This window comes from Balaenoptera ricei, chromosome 8 (genome assembly GCF_028023285.1).
Source record: "Balaenoptera ricei isolate mBalRic1 chromosome 8, mBalRic1.hap2, whole genome shotgun sequence".
NCBI classification, from domain to species: domain Eukaryota; kingdom Metazoa; phylum Chordata; class Mammalia; order Artiodactyla; family Balaenopteridae; genus Balaenoptera; species Balaenoptera ricei.
The window spans coordinates 46,050,023-46,059,120 of NC_082646.1; the positions used below are offsets into that span (position 1 = coordinate 46,050,023).

At 34.5% G+C, this 9,098-nt stretch overlaps 1 non-coding gene across 1 annotated transcript; it reads left to right on the forward strand.

Moving 5' to 3' along the window:
• Positions 1 to 3,538: 3,538 nt before the first annotated feature.
• LOC132371152 (small nucleolar RNA SNORA24) lies at positions 3,539 to 3,669 on the forward strand. Its single transcript, XR_009504777.1, has one exon. It is a non-coding gene; the product is annotated as a small nucleolar RNA SNORA24 (small nucleolar RNA).
• The last annotated feature ends 5,429 nt before the right edge of the window (positions 3,670 to 9,098 follow it).

A 9,098-nucleotide genomic window follows, 5' to 3' on the forward strand; every position in this document is an offset into this window, starting at 1 on the left:
GCAGATTGCTGGGTCCCACCCCACAGTGCCTGAGTCCATGGTCTGGGATGGAACTTGAGATTTGCATTTCTAACAAGACCAGGTAATACTGATGCTTCTGCGGACCACACCTTGAAAACCACTAGTCTAAACTGAGACATGATAGCTCTGTAGGGGGAGGGAGGGAGACAAAATGTAGGGAATGTAGAAAATATGGGAGATGGTACATTTAGAGGGCCAAAGGCAAGAAAAAATAAAACATGTTCAGTAGCAAGGACTTCACTAAGACTGGAACATGGGTGGAGAAGGGTAACTGAAGAACAGTGAGAGATAAGGCTGGAGAATTAGGCTTCATCCTAAGGGCACATGTATCCCATGTTGTTCACAGTTCTCACAGACTATTAATGAAAACTAAATTTCTTGTTGTGTCCGTTTTACCTCACTTGTGATTGTGTATTTTTTTTTAAATAGCAAAGCTATCATAATTGAAAAGCTATATTTGACGGAATTTTTTTTAAAGTTCAAGCAAACTATAGTGATTTCTTAGGAGAGTGAAAGCACATGTGTATGTGTTTTGCATACTTGACACCAAATAACTGATGAGTTTATCACACAAATTGCAATGGACTAAGTGCTATAAAAGCCCTGTGCTTATTTTCTTCAGATGCTCATCAATGTTTAATTTTCTAGTTTATACATTTATTAGTTATTTTTCTTTTCCTATCTCCATAACCAGACTCAGCTGTGCTCCATGAGGGCAGAGACTTTGTCTCTGGTTTACCAGCATATTTCCAGGATCTAGCTCAATGCTGGTACAGTGCAGGTGTTTAGAAAAAGATGTTGAATAAAAGGATAAGTGAATTAATGAAATGACTCTAAGATGTTACCAAGTTAATTTAAAATTTTTTAAATATTTTCAGTTAGATGACATGTTATAACAAAATACAGTTGAGTCCTCTACATACGAAACTTCAAGTTGCAAACTTTCAAAGATGCAAACATGCGTTTGTATGTCCAATCACATAAGTTAGTTCACGTGTCTGGCGTACATTGTCACATGTGTGCAGCTTCTACAGGCGGTTGTGCTTTTGTGTACTTCACAGTACTTTTGCTGTGCAATATGAGGAGCTTACTAATGAAGACCTGATGGAATTGGAGGCCCAGAGAAAGGATGAAGAGAGAAGACAAGAGGAAGAAGTAACCGAAGAACCCAAGAGATTCATGATGCAGGAAATGGCAAGGGGATTTTCTTTATTTGAGGAGCGACTCTTAGTTTTTGAGGCACAGGACCCAAACGTAGAACAGTACACAAAGGTTGCAGCAGCCGTTCAGAATGCAATCCAGGGCTACCATGTCATCTATGACAAGAAAAAAAGAGCTACTACTCAGACATCACTGGATCGTTTTTTCAAGAGGGGAGATAGAATTGAATCCAGCAAGGAACCAGAACCTGTGCCATCAACGTCAGACGAGAGTGAAACTGCAGCTTGCCCTCAGTCTCCTATTGCTGACGATTCTTCAGCTCTACCATCTCCCACCTCTGCTCCCTCATCCAGTCAGTAACTCTTCTTGCCTGTTCACTCAATGCCAGCCCCTGTATGCCAGCTGTTGTACTGTACTACTGTACTTTTCAAGGTACTGTACTGTAACATTAAAAATGGTTTCTTTATTTTTTGTGTTTGTTTTTTTATGTATTATTTATGTGAAAAGTATTATAAACCTATTACAGTACAGTACTGTATAGCCGATTGTGTTAGTTGGGTACCTAGGCTAACTTTGCTGGACTTAACGAACAAATTGGATGTATGAAAGTACTCTCAGAATGGAATTCATTCATATGTAGAGGACTTACTGTATTAGAAAAATTTTAAAATAGAGTCTTTTATATTAAGTATTAAGTAATGGTAACTCAAAGATAAAATAAATAATAGGCATAAATAAGAGAAAATTTTGTCCTATAAAAAAGGCCTTTTATTTTTTATTTTTATATTTTTAGAAGAGATAGATTTGGTACTTGTAAAGCAGATAATTCCTATTTGGATTTTTTCCATGATATAATTTATAACTTGTTTTATGAACATTTATCTTGTGTCCTTCTCAAAGAAAACAGAAAGTGTACAATGGAGAAAAATTAGGTCAACATGATATATGAAGAAGCAAAATAAGCATCATAAGGAAATATCAACATTCCTTTAACAATCAATCACTAATAATGTGTCAGCAAGCATGAGGTCATCTTTAACTTGCAGTTCAACAGAAGATCATTTAAGTAAGGAAGGCAGTCTTACTAAATTCAACACACCTATCAACAGTTGCTTGACTATTTCACAAAACTGAAAGACAGCTGCATAAGGTAAATGCATAAAAAACTACAGCATGTAAATTAAAATACTAGTCTTCCAAAATAGCTTTGGACTGAATCTTCAATCAGATTTAACAAACTGAATTTTTTAAAACTAATTTCTTTATATTTATTTTTGGCTGTGTTGGGTCTTCATTGCTGCACACAGGCTTTCTCTAGTCACGGCAAGTGGGGGCTACTCTTCATTGAGGTGCACGGGCTTCTCATTGCGGTGGCTTCTCTTGTTGTGGAGCACGGGCTCTAGGTGCGTGGGCTTCAAAAGTTGTGGCACACAGGCTCAGTAGTTGTGGTGCACGGGCTTAGTTGCTCCGCGGCATGTGGGATCGTCCTGGACCAGGGCTTGAACCCGTGTCCCCTGCATTGGCAGGCGGATTCTTAACCATTGGGCCACCAGGGAAGTCCAAAAAACTGAATTTTTAATCAACTATTATATTTTACTTTTCAAAGTAAAGAATTTGTCTTTAAATGGAAGAAACCTTCTTAGCTTAGTCTTCTTAGAAGTAGACTATTTTTGAGGGGAGACGAAAGTTATTTTCATTCTGAATACCACAAAATACATATAGACACATATAAATGAAAAAATTTTTCAGGCATGAAGTATATATGAATTTAATTTTTTTCCCATAGATGTACATACTCTGTATTGGCCCTTATATGTCTGTTAGAAAGAGATGAACTACAATTCTTCCAACCATTTAAATAATTACTAGCTATAAAAAAAATTCACAGTAATAAAACTTATTCTTCTTTTATCATAATGTCATCATAGGTCTCCAAGGAGAAAGTTGAGAACTATTTAAATGAATAATTAATTTCATGAGAAACTGGTAAAAAATTTTAAAAAGAGGGGGTTGAATTTTAAGTGATAGATGAGTCTTCAGGTTTAAAGAGAGAAAGCATGGAGGATAGAATGATTCTAAAGTCTTTAATATTTCATTAAATAGTATCTTCTTCAAGTAATTTATTGTATCTGAAAATTGGGGAGGGGGAGAATAAAAAAATACATTGGAAGAAAAAGTATTCCTGCAAATCTCCAGCTCAATATATATGTAATTGATTGTTAACCTGACTTTTCCAATTGCTTTAGAGTTGCACCCAAGTGCCAACACAAGCATTCTAAAGAGAGCTTCTGGAAGGGTTAACTGAGAGAAATAGATACCATCAACCCTCCTGGTACCCCTCAAGACTATATGAGAAGTCCATGTATCTTTGGGACCTGTCAGCTGTGGCAGTCTCCCTTCCTAGCCATGGAAGAGCATATTCTCATTTATTGGCAAAGCTGTCACCATTTAATTGGTATCAGATTCTGACTTGTACAAGTAACATTCTTCACTTCAAAAACCCAGAGGGTACTGGGTTATTGGGCAAACACGTAACTACTGTTCAAATGTTTCTAGGAAACTGAACTAATTGTTCCAATGGATGATGAAAAACGTAACAAGATATCAAGAAATCCAAAGCAACATGTGTGAAGTCTTATTTAGCATCCTGCAGTACACTGCCAAACGTGATTTTAAATCTCAAGTATGGTATTTAAGTGGAGAATAAATAAGTGCTTCCTTGCTATATATATATATATTAAAAAAGACTATATGAGAGAAAAAAAAGGAAATAAAAGGGTCCATGAATAGAGTTGTAGGAAGTGTAGATATCCTAGTAAAATTTTACATCCTCCCTTCACAAAGGAAGGATAAAGTTTGCTCCTCTCATCCCAATAAGGAGGCTCCCAGAGAACTCTTTATAGAGATTGGGGTGCACACAAGAAGACAAGATGGCATCCCCTTGTCTAGGTGGACATCCACCTATGGCCCTCAAGATCATTTGTGAAGAAGGAAGAGAGAGTGGAGAGATTATGCAAAGTGAAAAGTGGAGATAGCAGTGAGACATGCAACATTCAAACTGTTTGGCATGATTAGGGTGTGGGAATTTCCCATGAACCAGATAAGAAGGTAAATCGGCTTCAGTAGCCACCTCAGAAGCTGATTCCAGCAACACCAGAAATGATATACTGCGGGGAAAGAGAACTCAAGGAAGGTGTGAAGAGAATGGCTTCCACATTATGAAGCTGTTCAGTGGGAAAACCTACAAAATCTGTGATGACCTCACACGTTCCACATGAAAGAGTCACCATTTAAATGCTGGCCATACCCATCTCATTGAAAACCAAGAAGATTACAAAGGCACCAATTAAGTAAAAAGATTTCTGCACATTTCCCCATCTCTGATCCTAGAAAAAGGCAGGAGAGGAGTTAAAGAGCTGATTTTGCCCTTCTTTACAATGAGACCCTCAGGCTGAGGTTTAGCAAAAGTTATGCAGAAGGAAGAATATGAACTTAAAATACTCAACTGATTTCAATTGTACTGTACTGCAGTAGACTTTTTTTTTTACCCAAAAGTGACCAGAAAGTTATGGGATTGCCTGAGACAGGAAAGGGAAATTCTACATAGAGCATGTTAGAAGGTAGAAGTTAGAATATGCTTTTTTATTGAGGTGTAGTTAATTTAAAATGTGTTAGTTTCAAGTGTACAGCAAAGTGATTCAATAATATTTTTTTTTCAGATTTTTTTCCATTATAGGTTATTACAAGGTATTGAGTATAGTTGTCTGTGATATACAGTAGGTCCTTGTTCTTTACCTATTTTATATAGTAGTGTGTATATGTTAATCCCAAACTCCTAATTTATCTCCCCCCACCACCATCCCCTTTGGTAACCATAAGTTTGTTTTCTATGTCTCTGAGTCTTTCTCTGTTTTGTAGATAAGTTCATTTGTATCATTTTTTTAGATATAACATGTAAGTGATATCATATGATATTTGTCTTTCTCTGTCTGACTTCACTTAATATGATAATTTCTAGTTACAGCCATGTTGCTGCAGATGGCATTATTTCATTCTTTTTAATGGCTGAGTAATATTCCATTGTATATATGTACCACATCTTCTTTACCCATTTATCTGTTGATAGACACTTAGGCTGCTTCCATGTCTTAGCTATTGTAAATAGTGCTGCTATGAACATCGGGGTGCATGTATCTTTTCAAATTGGAGTTTTCTCTGGATATATGCCCAGGAGTGGGATTGCAGGATCATATGGTAACTCTATTAGAATATATTTTAAATATTGTAAATATCATCATCTAATTGCAAATATTTAATATATTTCTTACATATACAGATTTCTAACACTAGCCAGAATAATTCATTTTATCTAATCCAATAATACTTTGATGGTAGCATCTAAAGATGTTTTGGTAAAGAAGCAGAGTAATTTTTCCTAATACAAACTCAAAAAGTTTAGTGATATTCTCCTACCTTAATCTTGACTTCATCTGTCATTAATTGAACTAATACCTTATTGACCTAATTCATGTTTAAGCCTTTAACATTTCTTAGTATTTACTTATACACTCTCATTTGTCTCAGGTGTACTCTTTCAAGTTTAAGTATTTCCAAGTAAATAAGTCAATGTTAACAATATCCATTGTCTTCATGAATCTTAGTTGATTACTACTCCCAGATTTTATGTTTTCTAAGTGAAAGTCCTATATTTTAAGCTGTTGTCACACGTGTAAAAGGCTCCAAGCTTCATACTGCATTTAAATTAGATCTGTCAAAGGCAACACTAATTTTTGGCAGCTATAGAGGAGAGCTAGTCAAAACGTTCTTTTTAACCAGAAAACCCACACATGGTATTGAATTGATTATATGATGGTGGAGTTCATTTATAGAGCACTGAATTAATTTTCTCAAAGCTAATAAATTAATTTACAGCTTAAGTAAGAAAATTCAATTTTCCACTAAAAAAACATTTTATTGGCTGAGTGAGCAAATAGAATAACCTATAACAAACATATAAGTTTTCTGGTCATCACAAACCTCATATACAAATACTACGTTCCTGGGAAATTAACCACAAAAATCATAGTTAAATAGCTGAATATCTTGGGCTGTTCTCTCCTCCTCAGCAAACATACAGAGAGAAGCTCATATAATCATGATAAGAAACAGAGGATGTATAGATTTTTACTTAATTAATCCCATTGCTATTTGGCTCTTGTTTCAACATGACTCTTAATTGTAGAAACATTATAGTCACAGAAGTGTAAATATTTTCTTGTTTTCTTTCCTTTTGCTTAGAAGGGCAACTTTACAGTCACTTAAGTACTCAAGTCATGAGAGGAAAATAAGGTCCAAAATTATTTTCTCCTATAGGTCTCTTATTCAATTCTAATGTAAGATACTTTTTTATAACTAAGGTCAGTCAAATTAAAGCCTATACTTTCTGATCTCTACTAATAAAAGCTGTGTGTACTTTCTCTAAATTGCCTTCAGATATGCTGTAGTATTCTTGAGGCTGAGAACCAGAACTTCCACATGTAGCTATTTCAACAATTTAGGATAATTTATGATAAGCACTTTTTTTCATTTTGTTTCCAATATCTTTCCTAGTGAGAGCACATATTTATTGATCCTTTTTGGACACAGTATCATATTGAGAAAATATCATTAATAGGTAGCCTTCTAGGATTTCAGCCTCTTTCCTGTGTCGGAACGAAAAGCCCTAAGTCACAAATTCAATATTTTTGTAAATATTTACTATTTGCTATATGCAAAGAAGTATTCTGAGGATTCAAAGAGGAACAAGCTAAGTCCCTACAATCAAGATATTCAGAGCTGAATGTACATAGTATTTTACAAAAATACTAGATAATTATAAATAAATGTGTTACAAAGCCACTGTATAATTATAAAGTAGCTTTCTTTAAAAATATACTTATGACTATCTTATTAAATTTGTTACACTTTTAAAGAATGATGGAACACGGAACAGAGGCCTGAAGAATTCTAATTCTATACTTTCAATGTTTAAGAAGTTTTGGTAAGGAACTAGCAATTATTGGAGGTATTTAATAAATCTTAATTCTTTGTTACAAGTTTCAGAACATTAGGATCCAGTGCAAAATATGAGCTCTTTGGCAAGCCTCAGTTAACAAGAACTTTCCATTAACCAAAGTACTTTAGCCTACTTCATTCTGGGGAAATAGAGATTTATCATACTATTAGGAAATTTAGATTCTAAAAAGGGGACTTCCCTGTTGGTCCAGTGGTTAAGACTCCACACTCGCAATGCAGGGGGCATGGGTTTGATCCCTGGTTGGGAAACTAAGATCCTGCATGCTGCAGGGCATGGTCAAAAAGAAAAAGAATTTTAAAAAATAATTGGATGTTTAATTTTGGGAAAACATGATATATGCAATAATCTTAGAATCAGACATAGTGAAACATATATTTCTCAAATTTTTTCTTGTTGAAAATAATTTTTCTAGAAGAACATGGATTGAGTTTTTTCCTTTACATTTGGTACGGCGTTGCTTTCCTATCTCTTCGGTACATTATCCAGGCAAAGATAAATATCTATTTTTTGATTCCTCCTTTCAAATTCATTCCTTGAACACCTATTCACAGCATTCTAGTCAAATCCAGATATTTATACTGCAAAGGTAACTTGTGACCTTATGACTCATATCAAAAGCCTCAATCTTTTCAGCCACATTACACAATTATCTACCGCTTATCACTCCTCTCCCTTAACTTCTTCACACACTTGTCTCCTACAGTCAGTCACAGAGAACAAAGAAAACATATGTAAATCAAGGAAAAGCTGTATAATTAGTACATGAATACAAAAATGAAAAGGATGTACGGGAAGGAGGTAATAGGTAATCAGATCAAATACAAAAAGTGGAAAAGCAGGAGAACGGGAGAAGAAGCAAAAAATATGCAAAAGATAAAGTGAATCAAGGAGAGGCATTGAGAGAATTGTTCACAAAGTTCACACAGCATCTTTGTTAATGACGTCTAGTCTTTCTCTACCATTAACCATTTGAGGGAGAGCCTTTATTAAGTCAACTTTAAGCCTCAAAGCACCTCATGCGTTGTAATACATTTAACAGGTGCTTAATAAGTCTTACTATTAAGACAACAAAAAGGTGCTTTTCTTTACAAATCCAAATATAGTTGTTGATACAGATGAAATGAATTAAGTATACGCTATCATAACATGTACAATTGATTTTCAAGGACTGCTGTTACATTTACTACTTGCGTAATTGCAGACTTTGTTCTAGTTATATCATAGCATGTGAACACAACTAAGCAAATTGCAATGGTTATAGGTTTTCCCAGAGTTAATCTATATTTGGTTAAATGTATTGGAGTATAAGGGGTTTTTTTTTTTTTAGTTTAAACATGTTCTCAATCTGTTTTTAATTTTCTGCCATTTCGTTTTACAAGATGCAGGATTGTAGAATGTGATGCCACTCATTTCTAAAATGGTATAAAACCTCTCATACAATAAGTCAAACCCTATATAAATTCATTTTTTGCTCATTTGTTTTGTAATATAAGTTTATGACCACAATTTAACCACAAAGAAATCAAACAAACGTATTAGTGCTCGTACCACAAGAAGCAAAGATATCCAAGTTTAACAAGAAACTTTTTAATTATTAATATGGAAATGAATTCGTGTATTTCTTAAATCTGAATATCTATTTGCGGTCTGCATTTTTCTAGCATTCTTTTTCAAAATGAAGAGTGAAACATAATATTTTTTCTATCTGCCAGAACAAAGGAAAGATAAAAACAGATGTAATACGTACTAATTTCCTTTACTTGTAGGAGTGCTAGTGATAGGAATAGGCTTTCTTGAGGACAAAGTGGGATTTTTTAAAAGTGTTTTATTACAGAAAGAA